This window comes from Mangifera indica, unplaced genomic scaffold (assembly GCF_011075055.1).
Source record: "Mangifera indica cultivar Alphonso unplaced genomic scaffold, CATAS_Mindica_2.1 Un_0001, whole genome shotgun sequence".
Lineage (NCBI taxonomy): Eukaryota > Viridiplantae > Streptophyta > Magnoliopsida > Sapindales > Anacardiaceae > Mangifera > Mangifera indica.
The window spans coordinates 178,628-206,183 of record NW_025401093.1 but is presented as its reverse complement, the minus strand read 5'-3'; the positions used below and the strand labels follow the sequence as shown (position 1 = coordinate 206,183).

General features: G+C 29.6%; 1 long non-coding RNA gene across 1 annotated transcript; it reads right to left on the bottom strand.

The window, feature by feature from the left end:
* Window positions 1–16,000: 16,000 nt before the first annotated feature.
* LOC123205049 lies at window positions 16,001–23,027 on the bottom strand. The gene is made up of 4 exons (XR_006499712.1): window positions 22,305–23,027; window positions 20,536–20,984; window positions 17,492–17,588; window positions 16,001–16,186 (listed from the first exon to the last, which is right to left on the bottom strand). It is a non-coding gene; the product is annotated as an uncharacterized LOC123205049 (long non-coding RNA).
* Between the last annotated feature and the right edge of the window lie 4,529 nt (window positions 23,028–27,556).

The following is a 27,556-nucleotide window of genomic DNA, read 5'->3' as shown; positions in this document are numbered from 1 at the left end:
ATTCATAATGACAAGCCATGCATCCTTAAAAGAATTCAAAGGATCAGATTTATGTTCACTTTTCTTCAATTGATATTATATAAATTTTCTTTCTACCGCCTAGATATATATTTACTAGATATCATAGATTGTACCGAAAGGGACAAAACAGAAAACAATGTAGAGTGCATACTCAAGAAAGAAACATCTTTAGGGACTCAGTTGCATCGACAGAATCAAAGATAGCTTGAATTTCTGGACTACGGTAGAATCTTGTGGTTGAAATAAAACTTCAGCACTCGATCTCACAGTTACTACCACTCGGAAATTGACATGCCTTCACTTCAATAATCACAAGGACAGTACAAAAGTTGGAGATGTGAAGGAGCTGCAATTGAAATGAACAGTAAAATCAGAATGAGAAGGGAAACAGAAGCATAATAGCATAAACATGATTGTGGTATCTTCGTATGTTTGGTTTCCTTTTGCCACACATGGGTGGGAGGAAGAGAGAGCTGACAGCTGAGTTATGGACTCTCATTTTCAGGCACAATAATTGGATCATCAATAGTTAATCAATTTTTGCATCATGGGCATTGATATTTGTTGCCACTAGATCATCTCCAAAAGCCTTCTATGAGCAATGCAACTAATATGGTAACCTTACACGATAAATATCACCATTTTTCCTCTGCTCTTATATGTCAAGAAAAAATACAATAATCTGGCTTCAATCCATTTATACTTGATTGGTATTCAAAATGTTAATTATATTAGGCTTTTGTCTGCAGCAACAGTATGACTTGCAATTTGTATTATAAGATCATGTGACTTACCTAATTTTGTCCCTAGACATTGAACAAATTTTTATCTCAGTGACAAATAGGAAATTTGTTTTATATGGAAAAACATTAATAGAAGTAATAATTCTATACCAAGTCAAAGTACTAGTGGTTGATGGATGAAACATAAGGTTTAAAGTACCAAACTCTCTCCAGTTTAAAATATTGTGCATAAGTTCATATTTCTTATACAAAAATTACCAAAAAAGAGAAAAAGTCATAAATGCTTGAGAGAATACCTTATCCAAATATACTTGTCTTTTAGATGACCAAACAACTCACTTTAGATCTTCTAATAGATCTCAAAGCCTGTGTATCTTCTTGCTTCCCTTTAAATTTGAGAAATTTCCCTAGGATATATCTATTACCTTTAACTTCCAACCTGCCAATAAAGAGAGAGAGGTTTTTATCTTTTTCCCTCAAGTGGATACAATGTACAAAACATATCAGATCTATGATGGAAAAAAATTCAATCAAAGCAAAACCAAACATATGAGAACATTATACAATCTGTTCCACAAACTTGGTGGGATGCAACATCTGACACAAGTCAAACCTAATTCAAAGGTTATTCAAACCAACAAATATATACCTAAACTAGAGTCGATGAACAAAAATAATTAAAGGTGAAGGGCGCCCTCAATGTTCTAGATTCTGATGTTGCTTAAGGTATCAATGCCAAACAAGATCTTGCCTAAGTCAAGCAAGAGTGAGAGACTCTAAGCATATATTTTCAGAGAACACAGAATTAATTTTATCCATTGAATTTGAATCCTAATATAAATTGAATTATAAACAAGTTATGCATTTTAAAAACCTAAATCAGCTGGTAGCAGCCTACCATGTGAAAGCTATGTGCTAGCATGCAATTTCAGTACAAACATGGATTTTTCATATTTTTTGGAAAAAGATGGACCACAAATCTATGACCAAAAAACTTATTAGACTAAATCATCAGTCTAGATATCTATGAGATAATATCTAGCACCAGCTAAGCACTATTTTATACCATAAACTGTGGCCATTTTATCAGATCACAATCTTTTTCCACTATGAGTACAGAAGCAAGGATGATGGGTCTATGTAAAACAGTTAATTATTGCTAGTTTTGTTTTAATTTTACAGCAATCAGAAAATTCAGGGAGATGGACCAGAAAACCTTGGAAAAAATTAAACATCATAACTTTAACAAGTAATCACAACAAACTTGTTTTCATCACTGTTTATGTAAGTGCTTTAATCTCTACCATTCATGGTCGTCTTTACATACAAGAGTAACATACATATCAGTAACATGTAAACTTGTTTTCATCACTATTTTGTAAGTGCTTTAGTCTCTACTATTCAGGATCATCTTTACGTACAAGAGTAACGTACATATGATGCAGACGATTAGATTGCAGGTTTTACCATCTATGAACTAGGATTTTCTTGATTGGTATCTATATTATCCACCAAACAGTTGATTGACATAAATTCAATACAACAATATGCAAAAAAATAAATAAATAAACACAGAATATTAAGGTACAGAAAAATCAAAAGAAAAAAAAAAAAATAAAACCTGTCCCAGATTTGAGCTGTGCTGAGAATGAAATTGAGTTGCTGATTAATTGATTCCTGCACCTCTTTTTTTCCATCACTAAAGGCACCTTAAGCCAGCCAGACAGCATATTTTTTTGTTCTGGTTTCAATAGTGTCCACTGCACAAAGGTAATAACCTTGGGTGGAAAATTGCTTGAATAAATGGAGCTAGAAAAATAAAACCAAATTTCATAAGTTAATCACTGATAATCCTAAAATATTTTAACAACCAAGTGTAATACAATCAGTGCTTCACACTCAGAATACAAACACAGTTAAGGGCATAACTATTGAAATGGATTCCAAATTATGCAACTTCCTTTTCTGAAATATTATCAATGTCATAATCAAAATCATTCATCTTTCTCTCACTGCAACTACTATTTATAAGCAATTAAAAGCTCTGTGACTCAAAATATTTATGTTGAGTTTCAGCACTATAATCAACTAGGTCAAGTTCATAACAAAGAAATTTTTCCACCCAAAAATTAGCCTGTCTTCAGCTGCTTCAAACATACAGATGACACATTACATCTATCACCAATAGCACAGGCATAAATTTATTGTTTAAGAAATTTCATCAAAATTACAGATACAGGACAATACAAAATCAGTAATTCTGTCATAATGTTACATGCATTCATCAGTCATAATGTCATAATTATATTGCCATGAATGTTGAGAAAAGAAATAAAGAATAAATAAATAGAGAATAAAACTACGATTATGCTACCATAAGAGGGGTAACATATACGTGCAATTTCATTACATGAAATGTCAAACTAGACATTTACAAGTCTGTTTTGCTAAACACTCAATTCCTGTTGACATCTGCTTTTTTATTTTCCAAATCAACTCATATAAGTACATAAGTTTAAAAAAGTGGCATGGAATTATGGAGTTCACGAAATTTTTTCTTATAAAAAATTCAGTTGATAGTAAATTCTGTGCCCTTTGTTAACTTATAACACCAAATTAATTCATGCATTAATGTGCTAAAGGAATGGATTTTAAAGTGCAAGATTTTAGGTCCCCACCTGAGACTTTCTATCTCACTATAAGTTTTTGCACTACAAATTGAGTAATGCTGCATATATAAATGAATTATACAAACTATTCCCTACAAACTGATGCAAGAACCCTGCATGATTGATATATCATTAATCTAATTTGTCTAAATTATCTCTAATTTGAAATCATCCAATCACATTAAAACACCTCAATTTATATTCGTTGAGTTTGTATAAGGCGTTTCTATATGCAGTATTATTCTTACAAATTTGGCTCTGTAGCATAACCCATCAGTATTTGAGCGAGACCACAGAACTTAAAACACAACTAGTAAATTTAAGCTCAATCTACCAGAATCTATAGTAGGAAGCAAACTTCTTCTATTTCTCGGCCAAACAAATAAAAAAAACGAAAACTTTACCCTTCTGTAACAAGAACAATATCTACATTCTGTCCGGAAACCGTATCCGGATCCGAAATTCGGGGCCCCACGTGCGCCTTATCTGCATAAAGCTTTTCTAATCTACAAATTTAGTAAAATTAATAAATAAAAATTAGCTTTCTAATCAGATGCCACACAAGCCAAAATATTATTATAATTAAGCTTAAATAAGTAGAATTTTTAAGAGAATACTAAAAAAAGAAGTAAAAAATTTAACCTATTTGCAACTGCGAAAATGGCATTGGAATTGGAGGTTTCGATGTCCAAAACGTCGTCGCTGTAGAAGATTCTTTTGAACAGTTTGTAAATTACGAGACCGCAAAGAATCTGCACTCACGCGGTGATCGAAATCGGCTATGTTTGGTTTCCTGAAAATTAAATGTAGTGAATTTTCCTGGAAATTACGATCTGTTGGTAAGGACTAATGATTTTCATAATATTAATTTAATAAACCATAAAATTATGTGAATTAATTTTAAATATATAAATATATATATATTTATATATATAATCGTATAATTAAATAATTTTAAATTAGAGATAAGATAATTTTTAATCATATAATAACATATATAAATATAAATATATATATATTTGTATTTTCAGAATAAATACACATAGAATTACCCTTTAATAAAAAGACTATCACCTTTGTCCACCTAAAACTTTGATCAAAAGACATGTTCCACTCTTTAAGTTTAAAATTTTTATTTTTCGACCTGTCATATGCTCCTATTAATAAAAATCATTTAATACTACATTAAATTACTCATTTGTCCTTTTTTAGTGGAATTATGAAACTATTTTAAACATTTAATGCAGTTGTATTATTTTTTTATTTGAATTATATAAATAATTTTTCCTTACTTTCTCTTCTTTTCTTCAATCCTTTTTTTCTTGTCTCTCTTCTCTCCACTTTTCCAGCTGTGTCTTATTGTTTTTAAATCCTTCTCATCTGCATCAAATTGTATTAGATTATAATATTGTTAGTGCAAATTCTTGTACTAACAAATGTGCTCAAATCAAAGTCTTACTCAAAGTAGGTTATAGTAATAGTGATAAGAATCTGATTAGACTTTTATTGATACGATGTCTTTTCACCAACTGACATACTTAATTTAGATTTTTATACAAGATAAACTAAGATAAAAACTGTTAGAATTTGAATAGGCTTTTACTTAAATAGAAGAGTAAAAATTCAATCTACTAGCAAAGGATATAAAATGTTCAACGAAAAACTCTATAGTTATTGTCAACATAACAAAAGTAAGGGTGCAAATAAGTTAAACACTATCATGTGCCAACTATTTTTCATTAGTGTATATATTCTTATCTTTTTGTATCATTAATAAAAATGCATGATAGATGAACAAATAAATTTTTTAAATTTAAAAGAAGAAAAATTCTTGTTTCATCAAAACTTCGGTTGAAAATAACCATTTGACTTCGATCTAATAAAAATATAATACATTTTCGAAAGATATAATGACTCCTAGAAACTGAAATTTTTACAACTATTCAACGCAACAAACAAAACCCAAATTGCAAATCCTCTCCTCTCAAATTTCTAAAGTTCTTTAGCCCAAAAAATTTGCACTGAATTTCACTTTATTTATTATTTTTCTCGGTTTTAATTTAAGATTGATCAAGTTTTAATAATATAAGGAATTTTTATGTCATTCATAAAATGTATTGTTTCAAACCTCTAAAAGCCTTATGGATCTAGGAGCCTCATTAGATCTAAAGAGTAAATCATTTAGGTTCATGGTTTAGAAACTTAGATAGACCCAACTGATTCAATCGAGACTTGATAATCAATTCAATTTAAATAAAGTCTTAAAACGATTTAAGATTTGAACTGTTTGGAATCATGATTGAACCAAACTGATCGTGTTGATATAATGGATTTGCTAATGTTAGCATGACTTTTGATTTATTTTTAATTGTTGGGATTATGAGGCAAGTTATGCACCATTAGCCCATAATTACACATTATTTTAAATTTTATTTAATTTATTTTATCGGAGAAACGAAAAGTTTTGTAATTGATAGGCCCAATAATTTAGAGGGAATACATTATACCACCAAACTCGATTATATAAATGCATAAAGACTAATGTTTGAATATCTAAGTGGCAATATTTATTCGTAAGTGCATGTGTTTATACGTATGTTTGGATAAATATCCTTAAGATGATAGAATCGTGATAAGGGAACAACAAGATGCTAATTATAAAGACCCCAAACATATTGTGGTCAGTGTAAAAATGTTCATAACTTTAGTATTATCCTGACTAAAGGTAAAAATAATATGGTAAAACTATTCTAATGTTAAATGACTCTATCAAAAGGTAACAACACATGTCGAGGTTGTGGGTGTTAAATTGGCACAACTTATGGATGCATGCTAGAAGCATGTTTACTAAATTGACCAGCCAAGAAAATTTCACATAAATGATAACCTCAATGTTTGTGGAACATATCCTTTTAATGTACTGTGGTGTAAGTGATCTTTAAACATGAGATCAATAGAACGTCTTTTGCACTAATTGGCATAGTTTGGCACTAGTCCAATGTAACTTTTTTCAAAGAGTTATCAGAATGGTCGTGGTTGATTATGTTAAAAAGTGTAGCAAGGTTATGGTGAATCAACAAAATATTCATCACTCTTAGGTGTGAAAACGGATATATATCTCAACAAGCAGTTTAGTTATGACAACGAACTAAAATCTATGACCATAGTGAGAATGGGTTGGTGTTCGTGATAGATTTATTTCATAGAACAACATAAAATAAATCATTTAATTTCAATCATAAGATCTACACATAGATTATAAAATACTGAATTAAACTTTAGGGTTTTAGAAATACCTGGATCTTTGTATAATTTGAAACTGAAAAAACTATTGAAATTACCTGAAATTATCTATCGAGATCACCTTTTGATGTGACTTGGTCTTCTACTCCAGAAACCTCTCTAAATGACAACTTTGAATGGGTAAGTTATACTGCATTTATTCTGCATTAGGTTTTGGAGCAAAGACCTAGCCAATTTATAGTAGGTTAATTGACCCCCCATCAAGGTCCAAAAACTTTAAGGCCCACATTGTATTGTCCACCTAGATTATAACCTTAAGTGTATTGGGTTTATCCTTATTGATCACTTAAGTCCATCTATAAACTGTCATTGGACTATTCAATTACCCGGTTTTATTAAATCAAAAATCATAATTAATGTTAGCCCACATCAAGAAATTTATAACATTCTCCTACTTGGGCAACATTAATTATTTTTATTTTATTTTAAGAAAAGGAAAACAATTTTGACTCTCGGGTAATTAACATTTTTAACTTTAAGTGGCCACTATTTTAAAAAATAAAATAGTCCAAAGATAAATTACACTTTAATAAACAATCCAGTTAATATGACCATTAATAATGAACCAAGACATCACTTATGTTTTTTATCAACATAAGATTATTCTTGATCACAATTACTAATAATCAAATCAACAAAGATCAAATCTGGGAGTATGGCAAAAATAGCACCCAACAATGTGATCATAAACATATATTATATTTCTGTCAGTCCTCTTTATTATTTCTCTTTATCCTTATGTTTCAAAAGAAACAAGAGAAATCTCTTTACTTCCAACGAAATTTGTATGTTTCAACCTTGCTCAAGACTCGTGAAACATATACATACAACTGACATACTCAAGAGAACTTTATCTTGAGACATATGTTGTACTTTAATCGTAGATATGCGTATACATTCATAGACAAATAAATATGTCAACAGGATCATGATCAATAAATAAATAGTAAGTAACAAACCATATAATAAAAACAATGATAATAAAAAAACTCCCACTAACCCTAAATGTCAAAACACCTTAAACACCCTTATATTTCAACATGACTTTATGGGTTATAGGTCTTACTCCTTTGGTTAGGCGTTTAAACTTTATCAACTTTGCATTTTATATTTTACCTTAATGTCTCCTTTCTTTATGAGGTTTTTGATTGTAATATATTTTATTTTGCATGTCTCAATCTATCAATGGTCTTTTACCTAATTGCACTACTAAAGAGTTGACACTAAGTAGTTTATTCAAGTAATCCTTCAACCACACGCTTAAAAAGCTATTTTATGGTACGCTATAAATTGAATGTTTATAGTTAAGGTTGATGCACACGACTACTTAGTACTTTTCCAAATATAGGCCATTAAGCGAGTATAAGAATATATCCAAAAATAAACTTTAGACCATTTTTATAACCACCAAAATTTGATCTTTTACAAGCATCTTATTACCTCTTAAATTACAACCTAATAATAAACCTTAGATTTGAGAGGTATAAATTAAGAACCTTGAATACAAAAGTTACTTATGTATTCATCAAGCTTCAAGTAGTATCATTATAAGGGACATTTCAAATAGATTCCCTTTCTACCTTATTCTTTATATAATGTTTTATGTTAAGTTTATCTCATTTCACAATAGGAATATTGCTTGCCCTATAATTTTTCATGTTGAACATTTTAAACACACATTTCAAGTATGCATTTTAGATAAACCACTAAGTTCACGAGTCCTTTCATAGTGGATCTTCATACAAATAACAAATGATGTATTTTGAAGATCTTTCACATCATACGTTTTGGATAAAAATGACTTAATCTTATGGAATAAATTCATATCGCTGTTATCAATATATTGAACTATACCATAAAAATAAATTTGCTCTCACTGATCTTCATATTTCTATATTGATCCAATTCATTTCATATGAAGTTATGAGCAATTGCATTTTATTAAATCAAATATATTATTGTCAATATGTTTATTTCAACTGTAGATAGACTTCTCAAGATCACATACCAAATATTGCATCCCTTATGCTTTTGACAGACCTAATTGCATCATACCGACTCCTTTACTAAGACTTTCATTTAGAAAGACAACTTTGACATTCACCTATTATAACTCTGATCCAAATGAGCTTTCAATGTCATAGGGTCTCTTTTGTTGAGATACGTATAATAATTTTTGATGATAGCAAATCATCATTTTATAATAGACAATCCTATCAAAAATTTCATACCTTCATTAACTGTATTTGACTTATCTATTATAAAATTAGGTATCAATTATTTAGGGAAACGTCCTTTAAAGTGATCTCATATTTAATTAGACTTTGTAATCTTTATTGACTCCCACTATTGATTTTAGGCATGATATTGTCTAATTTTATAACATTTCAAGAATTGGATGTAGAGATGTCAATGGGTCGGGCTGGCTCCGGCTCGGCCCATCGGGCTAATGGGTCGTGCCGGGCCTAAGGCCCAAACAGTAACGGGCCTTCGGGTCGGGCCGGCCCATTAAAATATGAAGGCCCAAGGCCCGACCCATATAATAACTGGCTTTAATCGGGCCGGATTGGGCTTTAATCGGGCCGGCCCAGCCCATTTAATCAATTTTTAATTAACATTTTTTAACATAAATTTTTTTCAATTATTAAAACCGATAATAGTATCCCGAATATTTTATTTATAACCCCTCATTTGTGATAGAAGAATACTGTAGTTATATGATGAAAAATATTATAAATTAATAACATAGTACAAATAAATTAATTTACATACGGTATAAATTACAAAATATAAATAAAATATATCTACTATATAATATTTATCTACTCATCTTTTATATTTAAATCTCTGAATTATTCAAAAATAAATAATTATTATTTACGAATTTAGATATTTTTCGAAAAAAAGTTAATGAAATTGAAAATATAATGAAATAATTGAAATTGAGTGATTAAAAGATTTATAAATAAAAGTGAAAATAAAAAAAAATAAAATAGATTTATTTAAAATTTTTTTTTTTTTTAAATTATGCAGAAGCTTCTGCCTGGCAGAAGCAGATCTGCTTCTACCTTGAGGCAGCTTCTGCTATCGTTTTGCTTCTGCCGCAAGGCAGCAGAAGCCAAAATTTGCTTCTGCTGCCTTTTGCTTATGCTGCCCAAGAAAAAAAAGATATATATATATATAAACAGTATCGGGTCGGGCCGGGCCAGCCCATGGGTCTAATATTAAAGCCCTAGGCTCGGCCCAGTAGGCCCATGGGCCCGACCCAGCACTCTACAGTGCTGGGCCGGGCTTTATCGTGCCTGGGCCTTTTTTCGTGCTTCGGGAGACCCGGCCCAATTGACGTGTCTAATTGGATGTCAATCACTTTAGTACCTTAATTTGGGGTAATAATTTTGACATATATATAAAGAAATCCATTAAGAAAATACTAAGTTATTTTGACAACTTTACCCCATGAACACTTACCCATATTTACTTCTCATTGTAACTTCAAGCCCAAGATTAAGTTTTATAGCAATACCATTTTGGAGTCCCAAGATCTTGAAAATTTTAATAAAATATCCATTATGACCATATTTCTAACCTTAATGACCATACAATTTTCAAACCTAAACATAGACCCCTACTCACCTAGCCTTTATCTATTGATCAACTTCACGTTTAAAACCTTAACTTTATTTAGACAATCAAAACTAATACTTCTTATTATTGTTCTTCCTTTATAATTAAGGATCGCACGAACAACCTAGTCTATCATTAAGACTCCTTCACTCTATGCATTCCTTATTCGAGGACATTTATGAATCAGATTAATAGTACTTCATATTTGATTCTAAACCATAGCTAATCTTAATTGGATTAAAGTCAAAAGTGAGTCTTATGGTGCCTTTTGAAAACTATCACATACCCATCAATCTTTGACTCCTTTGAGACCATCATACTTTCTCAGAGTTTTACTAATTAAATGAGTATCTCCAATATTGTGAGACATTTTAGTAATCTTCAGGATAGACCTCCAACGAGGTAATTGACAAGTAGTCTTAACTTGATAGATTTCTCTCACTCAACCTAGAAATCCTTTTATTCTATCGAGCTTTCATCTTGAGCTTGGATGGTTCATCAACTCACTAGGCCAAAGATATATCCTTAATTAGTAGTGCAAAATCAATTGTTATCTCTAACTCTTTAAAGTTGGAGTCAGTTAGGACCTCAATTGTGGCTTTATTATTATTATTCACAGTGATGAAGTCTATCAAAGATGGATGCAATAAATAAATAATATCATTGGCAATAAATAGCTTGAAAACCTTATAAGCTATTATCTACGAAGGTTCCAAGCGTATCATCATATAACCACCTTTGGGCAAAGAATACGACATGCAATTAGGACCCTAAAAAATAAGGTTACAAATAAGAAGAATAAATAACTTTTGGAAATCTATCATCTTTAGGTAGATAAATCTCCTAGGTTACTACTCTCTTTCACATCAGAAGGTAAACATATGTCAATTGAAAATCGCAACCACCTTTAGGTGAATTGAAATTTTCACGACCAATGTAATTCCACAAATACCTTATGCAACTATCAATTTTAACACACAATAACCACCTTTGGGCAGGAAATTGTATGTGTCAATTGAAGAATCTCTCTTTCAGCGAATATAGAAATTTTGCAAGCTTCAATGAATACATCGTTTTATCGATTAAATATTTTGACAACTTACAATAACTTTTACTAAGTCTAAATAACACTACCAAAATTAAGATTTCATAATATACAACACTAAGTTATCTCTAACAATCTTAATTAAGTATTACAACAAATTCATATTGGGTAATAATTAAAGTAGCTTTAAAACTGTATAAGCCACACCTTATAGGGATTCTTGGTGTATCATCATTAAATCACCTTTGGGTAAAAAATGAAATGCTATTAGGATCCCAAATACAAGGTTAAAACCATATGAGGACTTTCAGAACATGTGTTTTTTGAAAGAAATATCACCTTTGGGCAAATAAAACTTTCTAGACCATTGTTCCTCCTCTGTTTAATAGGAAAGCTCATGTCAATTGAAAAAACCCAATCACCTTTGGGTGTTTTGAGTTCTTCATGACCAATGCATTTTCAAAATTAACCTTATGCTTTAAAAACCAAAGAATGTATCATTATCGAACGAAAAATTTTGTGAGTCCTAACAATGTACCACTTTGGTGATTAACATCATGAGAACTCATAAAATATTCCAATGATACTAAATATTATTGCTCTAAGTAAGATTTCATGAGACACAATACCTTATTGTCTCTGACAATCTTCCTTAAATTGTTGCATCGTTCTCATTAAACAATAATTTTTACTTTAAGGGAGTACTTTATGTCATAATAGTTAACTTAAAATTCAATTCATCTCAAATGGAGAACTTAAAATTCAATTCATCTCAAATGGAGACTTATAAGGTGTCTAATATGTTTGTATATGTTGTCACAACCCATTCACATGCTACTATTTGTCTTTAATGCTATTCAAGGGTTGTTGTTCGCCTTTCATATGTTGTAACATGCATCCTTATACCTTTAAATCACTTACGGTCACATGTTCTTATTGGGTTTCATGAGTTGCCTTAGGGGTTTGACACACACTAATGTGTTTAACTAACTTTTATACATTCACATGCACCCTATAAAACCATTCATGTGTTTTGCGTATCAAAAAAAAAAACTTTAAAACTTTATTACATGCTATCAAAGGACTTTGACACACACAAACATGTCCAAATGATTCCTTATGCATGCATATGCACATGTTAGGAACAAATTACACATAATCACATGCAATCACTCAATATAATCTGCCATTCATATGCATTAACATGCTTTCAGAAAACCTTATATGTTATTGATACAAAATACAAGTTTGTACATACCTTTAGAGCACGTTAACACACCTCACGCCCATCCAAAAGCACTCCATATGCCTCACTGGTCACTAGAACAGTTTCACGTGCTTCCAGAAGATTGTCACACCCTTGCACTATAATTCATGCTCTTACACGCACCTCAAGACATGCTCTACACGCTTTCATGCATAGTTAAATTCATTCACGCGCGTCCACTGCTGCACGTGCGAGACACTCTTCATCCATCTTTTGCACATGTAATATCATGCGCCTTGGGTCGGGTTTATGGGTTGCAACACAACCCATTGACTTTGATCAGGTTGGACTTTACCCATTGCTTTAAGGGTCAGATTCCGGGTTTTCCTAACCCAGTTTCGACCCGCGAATAGAAGAAAACCCTAGGTTCAATTTGTGACTTCGGCTGCCTAATTCTAAGTTTCTGATCATCTATTCCGTCAAATCCTAGAAGGGTTTTAAGCATCTCATGTCCACGGTTGATATGCACAGATTAATGAGTTAGATTTGTGCTGGTAAGTGGTAGCAAATTAAGGAAGAGACAACGATGCTGGCAGACGGTTTGCTCCTTGATCTGGCATAAATCGGTACTTTCAATTGAAGCAGTATGGGTGTGAGGTCATGACTCATCTCGACAGTGGCTCATATGCCTTCAATTTCACTGGAAATTGCAGTAAGAAGTTGGTTGGACGTGGCGGCCATTCAAGTCCGATTTCATCAGGTAAAAAGGCTTTCGGTTGGATATTATACATACCAGATTTAAATTCAATTTCAAATTACTGAAATCAGACAATTCAGAACACCGATTTCAATGTTTGATGGATTAATTTGAATCCCCAATTTCAAAAGCAAACCAAAATAAATCATAATTGGATTTTAATAAACTCTAATTTGAAATTGAATTAATCCCTAATTTAAAAAAAAAAATTAAGCCTACTCCTAAATCAAAAAACCCTAATTCAGAAATAGAATTATTAAAGACAATAAAAAAAAAACTTTAAAACACTAGATTTAGGGTTTTCAAAATATAATTTTAGAGTTTAATTCCCAAATTCAATTTTCATACCCTAATGTGTATTGTTCTGATACCACATGATAGATTTATTTCATAGAACAGAATAAAATAAATCATTTAATTTCAATCACAAGATCTACACATAGATTATAAAATACTGAATTAAACTTTAGGGTTTTAGAAATACTTGGATCTTTGTGCAATTTGAAACTGAAAAAACTATTGAAATCACCTGAAATTATCTGTTGAGATCACCTCTTGATGTAACTTGGTCTTCTACTTCAGAAACCTCTCTGAATGACAACTTTGAATGGATAAGCTATACTGCATTTATTCTGCATTAGGTTTTAGAGCAGGGACCTAGCCAATTTATAGTAGGTTAATTGACCTCCTATCAAGGTCCAAAAACTTTAAGGCCCACACTTGTATTGTCCACCCACTCATAACCTTAAGTGTATTGGGTTTATTCTTATTGATCACTCAAGCCCATTTATAAACTGTTGTTGGACTATTCAATTACCCAGTCTTATTAAATCAAAAATCATAATTAATGTTAGCCTACATCAAGAAATTTCTAACAGTTCGATCTAATGATTACACAGTCATTGCTTGACTAACCAAAAATTTATGCTAATGATGAATTCAAATAGACACTACTTTTGTATCTTAGTCTTGACGAGATTTGGTTAATAAAACAATTTGAATGCACGGTGACCATACTATTGAAAAGGTTAAACATCAATTTTTTATTTATTTTTTATCAGTTAAGTACTGATGATGTTTTACTAAAAACCACTCATAATTTGGAGATATTAATTAAAATAGGTAAATTTTTTTCTGCTTAAACCGTTTTAGGCAAACGCACAGTCATTTTATCTTTATAAGCAAATTTATTTGTAATTTCAAAAATTCCCTCCTGGCCCTGTAGGTGTCATATAGGGTGCGTAGACACAAGAAGGAATGTTTGAGTGCGTGCGAAGTCCGTAGGGTGCGAGGTGCATGCGGAGTGTAGGGTGCGTGCAGAGTGCGCGAGATGCGTGTAGAGTGCGCGGTGCATGCGGAGTGCGCGGTGCGTGAACTGCTTAACTAAAAAATTGATTATTTCTAATCAACTACAAACATATTTAAAAATAAAAATTGATTATAATATAATATATTTAATATTTAATATAATATATAAAAATAATAATAATAATTTTTAAATATATATTTATTATATTTTTTAAATATTATATTATATTATTTAATTATATATATATGAAAAACAAAACAGAGTGCAAGAGTGCGACGGTACGTGCACTCTTGCACTCTTTCTTTTATATATATATAAATAAAATTAAATAATATAATATAATATTTAAAAAATATAATAAATATATATATAATAATATAATATATATTTAAAAATTATTATTATTATTTTATATATTATATTAAATATTAAATATATTATATTATAATCAATTTTTATTTTTAAATATGTTTGTAGTTGATTAGAAATAATCAATATTTTTTAGTTATGCAGTTCACACACTGTGCACTCCGCACGCACTGCGCAATATATATATGAGGGTGCGTATGCACTGCACACACTCACGCACTCACGCACACACTCAGGCATCCCGCACGCACTAGTACGCACCCGCACGCACACACGCACCCACGCACTCTGCACGTATTCACGTACCCTATACGACCCTTGACATCTGACACACAAAATGGTTGAAAATAACGTGTAATAAGTCAGAGGGTATTTTTGGAGTTACAAAAAAATTTGTTTATAAAAGTAAAACTACTGTACGTGTGCCTAGAAACGTTTACGCGGAAAAAATCTTGTCGATTTTAATTAATATCCCCATAATTTGTGAAAGTTATAATAATCATTATAAAAAATCATAATAATCAATAATCATGCTAACATAACAAAAAATCAATTCATACTATAACCCAAAAAAAAAAAAAATCATGTTAACATAATTGTCCAGTATATCAAATGACAACAACATATAACATATTGGCTAAAATAAAACAGATGTTAAGATAACAACAAATTTGGCATACAAAGGAAGAAAAATTACAGTATAAAGACACACTAAACATAAGAATTTTAATGTATTTTAGTGTTTCTAATCTATTACTCATAATAACTCCGATGCTTAGTATCAATAAAACCATACACGTATTATCAATAGTAATTGTAACATCCCATTCCGGAAACGAACCCTTAGCGGTAATTAATTAAAATTATTATTTTTTAAATAAGGATAACCATCAAATACAATTTGATATTTATGAAAAATCATCACATAGTACTTATTGGAATACAAAAGAAAATTGTGTCAAAATGTCTCAAAGTAAAATTCAGTGAATATAAATGAATTGATAGTTCCAGAATGCATGGATTCCATAAAATAAATTATTGTGAAAATGATCAGAATAGAAATAAAATAAATATAGCCAAAGCGCAGTTCAACGTGTTGATCTACTCGCCTCCCCGTCTGCCTCGTTATTTTTTTCTACCTGCAACACCGCAAAATAAATATATAAATTGTAACACTCAGTAGACTTTTTAATAAATTTGATATTTCATATGGATATTTTCGATGGAGTCTCACCGTCACATCCATCCCGAATGTACCCGACTGGACACCCATCTCAGGTGCCTCTTATGTCATCATTTTGGAGGGCATCTGTTTCAATTATATATCCATTTTTACCAAAATTTGAACACCCATCTCAGGTGTCACTCACGTTGATATCACATATCAAACTAATTCTGTTTTCTCTTTATGCGGAATCAAGATGTCTCATTAATCGGCTATACCTTTGTTTATAGCTATCTTAATCTATGAAATTTTTATCCACTAAAGTTCAAAGATTAACCCACGGAAGCATCATCCAAAGCATTGAACTTCAATTCATTCATTCAGCCATTAAAAGAAAAGAATTAAATATAGATATATATATATATATATATATATATATACACATATTAAATCATGTTATTTACTTAATAAATGCAACAAGCCAAACTTGGCATGTTGAGGCGCACGTAACATATTATTACTTTATAAATTCAACAATCCAATTCTTAGCACATGCCAATTTTAATCATGCAATCTAGCTCATGATAATGATTCATCCAAAGAGATAAATCATACATTTAATACAAAAAATATCCAGCACAATTAGCCACTCAAAATTTTCCACAACTTCATGACAACCAGGCATTCAGAGTATTACTGGAATTTATACATGCACACCATAACGCGTATGGATACATACATGCCACTGCAGCTGAAAATAAAGTCTAATGCATGCTGTAATATTTTCATCTGTAACCGGCGACGGAAATTCTGCCTTTAAGCCAAACGACGGAAGTTTCCGCCTTTACCAGGTGTGTATATTGTATGTTTAATATGCAAGATATATTTCTGAGCAGTGCGTCATTTATGCCGATAAACTCTTATACCAGGTGTGTATAAGAGGTATAGACAGCCTACGTTTCCCTTTTTTTTTTTTTTCTGGAAACCATTCCTAGACTTTTCTTTCTTTGTATGTCTAACCACCGAATCACATTCCATCAATTTATGCAACGATTATTTCAACAATTATATTGCAACCCATCATCACCGCTTAAATAATTCTGAATTCTCGTATGCATTCGTACACTTAATCTCCTTATATATGCGTAAAGAATACACATATATAACCATAATACCTAAACATCTGGAAACACTTTTATATATATATAAACACACATAAAAATATCAACTGCTTTCATAGAATATAGATGCAGTAGGGAAGGGTGGTTCAAAAGTCTACCTCTCCTCCGGCAATCACGTCCGTCTTTGCATGGCAGTAGTCTCCTCGATGACCTCTTTCTCTGACCGGCGAACGGAAGATTCTTCTTTCTCTTTGGCTGCGTAAGAAAAGGTTGCTAGCAATGTAACAACTATGTAGTGAAGATGAGAATACTTTTCTTTGTGCAAAAGAAACAAATATGAAAAACCAGCAGAGAGCCCTTTAGAAAACTGTTTCTTTTCTTTTATGCCGTTACCCCTCCAAAACAGCTTCTAGGAGAGTTATGTTTAGCAAGCATTACTTAGACAAAAATAAATGGCAGGAAGAATGCGTTACGCCTGCGCACAAGTGGTGGGAAGTAGACTCTGCGTTTCTCATAATCTTTTACCTAAACGAGTGGCTTATAAATATATACATACATATTTTTATTCAAATAATTAACAAAATGGCCAAATTGCCCTTTTATTAATTTAGGAATATTACAGTAATCATACTAAGATAGTGAGACAATCATGATCAAAAGAGGAAAAAATAGACAAAGGGAAAGATATCTAACTGTATAAAAAACAATCACAATACAAAGATTTAGATCAATCCAAAATTTAAAAAAAAAATGGACTAATCAAGATAAAAGAAAATCAAGCAAAAACAAAAGCTATTACACAAGTTACCAGTTATATATGCAAACAGTTGTTTGATTCCATTTGCAGAAAAAAAAAAAAAAATCAATGTCAAAGATCCTATAAAACCACAACAACATTAACCCAAAATTAAGAAGGAATAATGTTATGTGTATTCATTTTTTATATATAAATGTGTCTACACATAAATGTGTTATTATGTGAATGAGTGTTAATTCAAAATTACTTAATCATATCATGATACATTCATGTATATATATATTTATATATAAAAAATATATACATATAATGTTGTTAATCAATCAAATAACAGAAATAGTATCAGATAACATAAAATAAGTTATATAGAATTGAAACTCATACCAAATCCTAAAACTTATAAAACCAATCAAACGTACAAAATAAGAAAGTAAATTTTTTTTGCTATTTTAAAGTTAATAAAAAACAAATGGAATAAATCATCAAAAGATATCATTTTTTAATATAAAAAATTATTTGATTAAAATTAGTAAATCAAACTTTGCTTCGGAATCTCTCAATTCTCCTCTCGTAACCAATAATTTTCCCCACTTAAAAGCAATATCTTAAAAAATCAATAATGCAATCATTTTCCCCACTAAAAACATTTTCTTTGATTAAATTAAATCAAGACGGTATCTCTATGACAAAATAACAATAATGGAAAAGACAAAAATAAATGTCAATATATTTGAATAATAATAATAATAATAATAATACACTTCAAACAAAAAATAAATAACAAAGAAGATAATATTTGAATTAACAAAAACATAAAAAATTAAATAATTTTTATACAAAATATTAATTGATAGAGAAGTATCCACACACACACACACACACAAACAATTTAGCCAAGAATACTTATTTAAATAGTAGTGGATGGGTATCATTATCAATTATTAATTTTTTTCTCTCTTTATAAGAGAATAAATGGATTTATTTACCTTTAAATGTATAAGGGTATTTTCCATCCAAACGATTAATCTAATTTTCTTAAAGGAAAAATATTATAAAAATATTATTTGTTAGTAAGGGAAAGGTTAGGGGTGCAGCATGGAAGAAAACCCTCAAAGAAAAAATAAAAATTTATAACGGTAAAATATAATACAATATAACTATATGTATTCACTTTGAATATGTAAATAAATATATATTTAAATTATTAGATAATTTTAAATTAAAGATGAAATAACATTTAATTATATAATAATATATAGAGGTATATACTTATTTATATACTCAAAGTGAATAAATATAATATTACTCAGCAAAATATATAATATATATAGTAAGATACAATTTGTGATGCAATTCACATATTATATTATATTATGACACAATTTGTGACACACTGGATTTAAATTAAAATGAATTCAAATAACTAAAATGTGATGCAATTTATATTAAAATAAAATTATATGTATAAATAATATACATAATTTTATATATAAATAAAAATATAATATAATATGATTGAAAGCAAATCAATTACAAAATAACAATAGAGAATACTTTGCATATAGTTTAATTTTCTAATAACGAGCAACACAGCATTGTGCCAAAAGGAGAAATGGAGGTTAATTTTCTAACTGCAAGCTTTTATTCTTAGGCCTATCACCGGGGTTTTTGACCTTTTAGCATTGAATGATGTTTTAATTATATTATTTCAAAATCAATTAATTAATTAGTATTAAAGTATGAATAATTAATATTATTATTAATAATATATATTCTAAATGAAATATTACAATGAGACATTTATGTGATTTTATTAATTGAAAATGTATGTTTAATCCTTTTTAAGAAAAATTTAATTACAAAATAACAATAGAGAATACCTTCTATAGTTTGATGTAGTGCCAATTTCACTGAGTTTCAAGGGATTTTCAAATGATTATTTTGATAATTTATTATTGATATTATTTCATTTGATTTATCAAATAATAAAAAATTTTAATAATATTTTATTATTATCAATAGTAATGTAACATATAATATAAATGATACTCTGATTAATACTTTCACAAAAAATTATGAAGGTAATTTTGATTTATTATAATTATTTCTATACTTATTATTTTTTATGATAAAAATAGTTTTATTGAAAATTAATATAACTAATTAATATGAAAAATATTTTAGAATAATTATATTCAAAAGTATTTAAATTATTACTTCTAACCAAACACAAGAATTATTTATATCAATATAATTTTGTCACATTTTATCAAATCTTATTTTTATCATATTTTGTTGAATATAATAATAATTTATATTTAATATTATTCTAAATAATGAATATGTAATATTTCTTTTTTTTTTAAATAAGCCAAACCAAACCCACCCAATAATGTTTCCAAAGATATCATGAGGCATTTAAAAATAAAATAAAATAAAAGTGACCTCTGCCATCTCCTAGCCCATCTGCTCTGTTGTGCCTCTGGCAGCTTCACCTTTCGCATTTGTCGCAGCTCTTCTAGCCATCACCTCTGTCGCCGACCACCATCCTTCCATCCTTCATCGTTGTCATCAGCTTCTTCGCCCCTGTGGTGCCACGATAAAGCCTGGTTGTGTTTAGAGCAATTGGGTTCTGTGATTTTATTTGGATTTGAATTGTTTTATTTTGAGAAGAAGTTTGGTTGGTTTGTTTGTGGCTATTGGAGTTTGATTGTGGTTGAAGTTTGGATATCCAGAAGTGTTGTTTGTGAGTGGTTTGTTGTGGCGCATTGTAGGTGTTTGATGTTTTACCTGACTGAATGTCTAGCAGCTAAACCACTTGCCTTCCATCTGAAACGCCTCTCTTGCAAACTTAAATCTCTGTCTCTTTCAAACTCCAAACACTTGTCCACTTCCTACGAGAAATTATACTTTTATTATTAAGGGAATTGACTAAGATTAACGGTGACAAGTAGATATTTAAGTTTTTAAAACTTTATAATTGTAGTTTAACAATACAGCAAACCTCGAGTGAGAATAAGTTTTTTGGCCTAATTTCTATATATTGTCATTAGTTTAACAAAACACATTTTTGGTTTCTTCTCCTACTCGAACCATCTTTTCCCTTCCCATTTATCAAATTATTTAGAGTTAAAATTAAAAAAATGTTTAATTAGTAATGATATTTTAATCATTTTATTTGTTTTTAAATAATTAATAACACAAATAAAACAAATAAGAGTAACATGCATAAACGAAATTAGATTTTTGATTTTTTAAAAAAATGTGATTTATATTTTTTAAGGGATGGAAAAAATATTAATCACTCTTTATTCTAAAGTTAAAGACATGTTATGCCACAAATATAAATTTACATAAATAGCCATACATGGTAGTTAAAAAAGAAAGAAATAATAATTTGAAGGGTTGGTCTAAAAAGTAAAAGAAAAAGTGAACTTATCCATCTATGAAAATGATCCAGTGGCCTTCCAATGATTTTTTTTAACTTTTGCCTGTGCCCACTCCTTTCAAATTTGATTTTTTAAAATCAAAATTGGTAACTTCTTCTGATTAGTAATTATATAATGAGATAACTAAATTCTTTGATATAAATTTTAATATTTTAAGATTTTTATTATATGAGGGATATAAATTTTATATTATTAAATTAAGTTTATTTTGCTCTTGATGTTAGGATAGATGTCTTAGAGTCAACCACATTTAATATTTGTAACTGTAATTTTATATTAATTATTAATAAAAAGACTCATTATTATTATATTCATATATATATCAATTATATGATCACACGAATAAAATGCTTTTAGAATAGTAGAATTGTGATAAGAGAATCAGATAATTGATTATGAAAACTCTATGCACACATCAATCCAGAAATGTTCATAATCCTGATATTATTACAATCAAATGTACTGTTAATGATGATAGAATTGTCATAGTGTTGAGTGATTCTACCAAAAGATGGCTATAATTCTTATGTGTTGAAGTTGTTTATAAATAGTTTAGTATAATACATGAGTTTATGTTGTATACATGTTCACCAAATAACCTGACCAAAACAGATTAATACTGATGGTTTCTCTGTGTATATGGAATAAAACCTTGAAAAAAAAAAACTAAGATAATACAAGCCATTTCATTTTTAAACTATTTGAAAATCAGACGCAAGAACAACAAAGTAAACACAATGAAGTGCAAGATAGTACTCAATATACCTGCCTCCTAGTTCCTCTACTTCTGGTTGCTAGTCGGCTTCTTCTTGAGTAAGCTTTCAATCTTCCTCATAAAAGGTCTCTTCTTCTTTTGTTGTAGCTGCTTTGTTGGTGAGGTTGCGCCATCCTCAACATGTTTTGTGGACGACAGCTCTTTTATCTGATCGATTTCACTGCCATCCACCTTTGAATTCACTTCCTCTTCAAATGATTCCTTCTCCAGTTCTCCGTCGAGAGAAAACTCCTTTTCAATTTTGCAGCTCTGCCAGAACTCAACTTTGACTGAATCATCTTCTTTCTCTTTGCTCTCATCTTCTTTTGGTTTTCCATTGGCATTCTCAACTTTGGCAGCAACCTTTCCAACGTTCGTATCGTTGAAGCCATTATTTTTTTCTTTAGGATCTTTTTTTTCTCTTCTTTATTAGATGCGGTGGAAGGTCCATTTTAGACTTGTCTTCACTAGCATGTCTATTCTCTTCAGAGAACTCAACAACCTTTAGAAGGAGATCATAGTTTTTCTCACTATCTGAAAGCTCACCATTCACCTCAGTTTACTTTTTGGTCAAAGCTTCTTCATCAAGCTACTTAGACACTCTGCAACTCAGTTTCATTGTCCAACAAACTCTCCTTCAGTTTCATGCTCTAGGCATTCGCTTGTCCAAGAGCTTCCTGCAGATAAATCACCTCAGCTTCAGGCTCTTCAAGGCCTTCCCTCAGCTAAGCTTCTTATTCCTTTTTGGCACTGGCTTCTTCCTTATTTTCTTTGGGTAGATTCACCAACCTATTTAAGTCCTTTTCCATTGAAGAATTTCTATTTTGGTTAATTTAAAATTACTCAATTGTATGATAACACATTTTTTTATGTTCAACTGTATACTTAAAAGTGTATACATATAATTTTATTGTGTAATATTTTCAAATTCAATAATAACAAAGTTGATTTTGTGTAGGTATTGACTTAAGTGGTGAAGGGTCAATAAACATTTGCAAAAGCCCACGGTGCAAGTGACCCCAGCTTGATGTATCTTAATAAAATTTACTCTTGGTTTGTGTCTATATATATACACGCACATCAAATCATAATTTATTAATCCAAATTAAAAATTATTTTTTAAAAATTTATCAATCCAAACTAAACCAAATCAAATTATATTTTTTAACCAATTTGATTTGGTTTTACAATTTGAATATAATTATGAATGCCTTTTTCATCTTTGAAAATTTTGCCAGTAGCATTTCAAAGGAAAGCAGCCGTGATACCAATTTAAAATTAAAAAAAAATTATTATTAATTTATAAGGATGAACTTTTTTATGATCACTATTTCTTATCAACAATTAATCAAAATAGATAAATCAAATCCAATATTTGAAAAATATTTATAAAAGTATTAATTTAGATATTAATGATAATACATGTGATTTGAAAAATATTTATAAGAGTATTAATTTAGATATTAATCAAAATAGATAAATATTTGAAAAACATTTATAAGAGTATTAATTTAGGTATTTATTCAATATATTTCCTCATTATTCTGCAATTTTATATGTTTGAATTGTAGAATAATGAAACTATACATTCCATATGCTTTATGCTTTTCCATGGTTAATGAAACTATACTTGAATATTATTCAGCTTTAGTTTTATGACATTGAGGAGGAAAATTTTGAACTTCCAAAACGCTTGTCTATTTTGTTACTGTAGTTAAAAAACCATCAGATCCTGTTCTCCCTAATTAATGTAAAAAAAAAAAAAGAGAAACAAGTATAATCGGTATAAAAAATTTTATATATTGAGCATAGTTTATTTTCAGACATAACAAATTATTTTGAATCAATAATTATGAATGCTCTATACAGTGTTTAAGATGGGTGGTTCTTATCAGATGAGGGAATTTGCTGCAGTCGTTTCTCTTATTTTTCCATGCATCAAATAAAATAATATGATTATATCCTCCACTTTCATTTGGAGTATGGCTTTTTATTATCTTTTCTGCAACTTCGAGCTCAAGTTCAAGCTATCTGTCAAACTCGTAAATTAAAAATTTTAATACAAAATGATGTCGTTTTGATCAATATGTATTAAACGACGTCATTTTAATAACGAATTAATTAAAACTCGAGCTCCAACCAAGTTTGAGCTTATTTGCAGTGAGCTCGATGAGCCTGAGCTCAAGCTCGAGCTTAATTATTGCAAATTGAGCTGAGTTCAAACCTGGTTTAATTCGATTCTAATCCAATCCTAGCTAATCTTTACTTTGTTTGTGAGACATGTTTTGAAGTGCTTGTTTTGGTTCAGTTTCTGAAGCCTATAAAATTTTTTCAAACTTATTGATCATAAATTTGTTTGATACTTGAAATAATACTATATAATATTTTTACACTATACAATGTTGTGCGTCAAACATACTCTTAGTAGTCATTACCATTAATCTATTAAGTAATTCTAAATTTACTCACTGGTTGTTTCATTGTTATCTTATTTTATTTTCATTTAGTTAATATTCTTTCATATTTACTTTTCACAGCTGAAAAAAATAAGGGAAAGATGGTGTTGAATGTTGTTTCCGTTGTTGTAGTAGCTGTAGAATGGTGAATGTGAAGGAACAAGTTGAGAATTAGTAAAATAAAAGATATTAGGTATTGAAAAAGGGACTATTGTTATATTTTCTCTTTTGGTAGTATGCTAGTAAGGCCTTTTTCTTATTTTGAAGGCTGTGAAACATGTTTGAAAGAGTGGTATTTTGAAGGCCAATTAAATTTTCAGCGCAGACGGCAAAGCCATTGTCAAAAGCTACAAGTGGGTCCATTCTAGAGATTAAAAGTTCAAAACAACTGCCGGTTAGCTCCTGTTTTCAATTGGCAAAACAAAACTGACAGGCATATTGGCCTGGGCCAGCCCTTCTTCACAGACCAAACTAGTTAATCTTATACATTGAAGTGCATACGGAGCTCATTCTGGCTAGCCATGCGGGTCTCCATTGAGATAAACCAATCCATAGGAGCCATTCTCGAGATAAAGTTCAGCAAAACGACAAATTAAGGAGTATTTTGATTCCTAACTTTATTTCGTGATAGTGGGTTTTGTTGGAGTAGGTATAAAGTTGTTTTCTTGGTCCATTGCTCTGATTCCACCTCTGCCTTCAGGTATTGGCTGATAGTGGGCTTTAGAACACTCTAGATTATGTCGTTTGATACTTAGGTTAGTGGTGGAATGTCAGTCCAATTGAGCACAACGTTGGCCCCAGCTAAGATCAAAACTAAATAATGTCCGATTCAAGTTTATTGAAATCGGTGTAAATTATCATTACAGAGTTGTCGTTAAATTAAATAATGATATTGATAAAATATCATTAAATAAATAAATAAATAATTTATAAATTATATTATCAAATTAAAATTTTAATTTAAAATCAATTTATTTAAATTGAATCGTAAGTTCATTTTAAGCTAATTCTTCCGATAATTGAGATAGACCAGTTTACGTTTTCCTTTATTCTCCTTCTTCAGTAATTTATTATCTATTTTTATGTTATTATTTACTATTTAAACAGATGTAGACTGAAAACTCATAATACCTATGGTGATACAGTGACACTATTGTTGTCTATTTCATCTACTCTTCTGTGACGTTACTCTAGATTATTCTTAGCATCTCTTCCACAATCTAATTATACTCCACTATAACATAAAAGTGAAGTAATATATATATATATATAGCTGTACTCCACTATAACATAAAACTTGGTGGATTAACACTGTAGGAACAAGCTGGGAATTAGTAAAGAAAAAGGTACTTGGTATTCGCTTTTTCTCACTCTAAATTATTGTCAGCATCCAGCTGTGCTCCACTATAATGTAAAAGTGAAGTGTGTATATATAATAATAATAATAATAATAATAATAATAATAATAATAATAATAAAATTATGTGAATTAAGTATGAATATTAATTTGTGAATGAATGGTCACTATATTATTTAATAATTTTAAATAAAAAATAAAATAATAATATAATATCTATTATATTTTGTTAAATCCTCAAATTAATATCTATAAAATATTAAAAATTTAAATTTTTATTTATAAATTATTAAAATTCACAAAATCAAATTAATTTGATGACTTGATAGGAGAGAAAGGAATAAAATACTATTATTTATTTGTCTATTTCTAAAAGTGGCTTATAAGCCACAAGTTGGATAAGAGGCATATGTAATAATAGAAGAGAGAGATTAAGATCAGAGTGCCACCTTAGCTGTACATCTCCTCCCTTTTGCACTAGCACGTTGTTTTACTTTTATATATGCATATATAATATATGGCAAGAGAGCATCTTTAAAAACTTGCTCCCAACAATTATTGATCATATAAAGATAAGACTATCACTTCAATTAATTATTAAAAAATTTGGGCAAACCTATTTTTTATTCTTGTGGAGTTAACCCTTTATTTTATTTTATTTATTTGTTTTTTTTTTTTTACAAAATGTTCATGATAATAACATGTTACTTTCAATGGTTCGCCTTTTAGCTAAATGGATTAAACTTTTGAAAAATAAAAAAATTAGAACAAAAACACATTTCAATATTGAATATTAGATCTATAGTATTTTTTACTCCTAAACTTATTTCAAGCATGATAGGTATAGTCAATCATAAATTTAACAAGCTTTATGTTTAGAATTTTTGCCTTAATTCTTTTTTGTACATAGCTTCTTTAGTTTCACTCTCTACCATAATGAATTTTAAAAACTTAGATATATTAGTTAGAAAGTGGGTTGTGAAATTTATTTCCTGCTATCATGAATAAAGATAAATATGAATCGAATCAAATTTAAACATCTTTTACCTCTAGTTCGATTTGAATAAAAAATAATTTGACTGAAATTTATTGAACTAATATTAAAAATGATTTAAGTTCAATTCGACTTTGACTTAAATTTATAATTTAAATTCAGGACTCAAATATATATATGACTTATACTTATGATTCAAATTCGTGATTCATTAAAAAATAATATCGTTTAATAATTACTCTAACATAATTTAAATCAAATCATGAGTCATAGTTAAACCGAATTAACTCATCTATCTAGTTTGTAAGCTAAATTGAACCAAACTCTCTCTATCTTAAATTTAGTTCGGTTTTAAAATGAATCAAATCTCTTAAGTTAAATTTAATTCAAATTCGAACTAAATAAATTCTAGCGAAACTAAATTAAGTTGGCTTTTGAACTTGAACCAACAGTAAA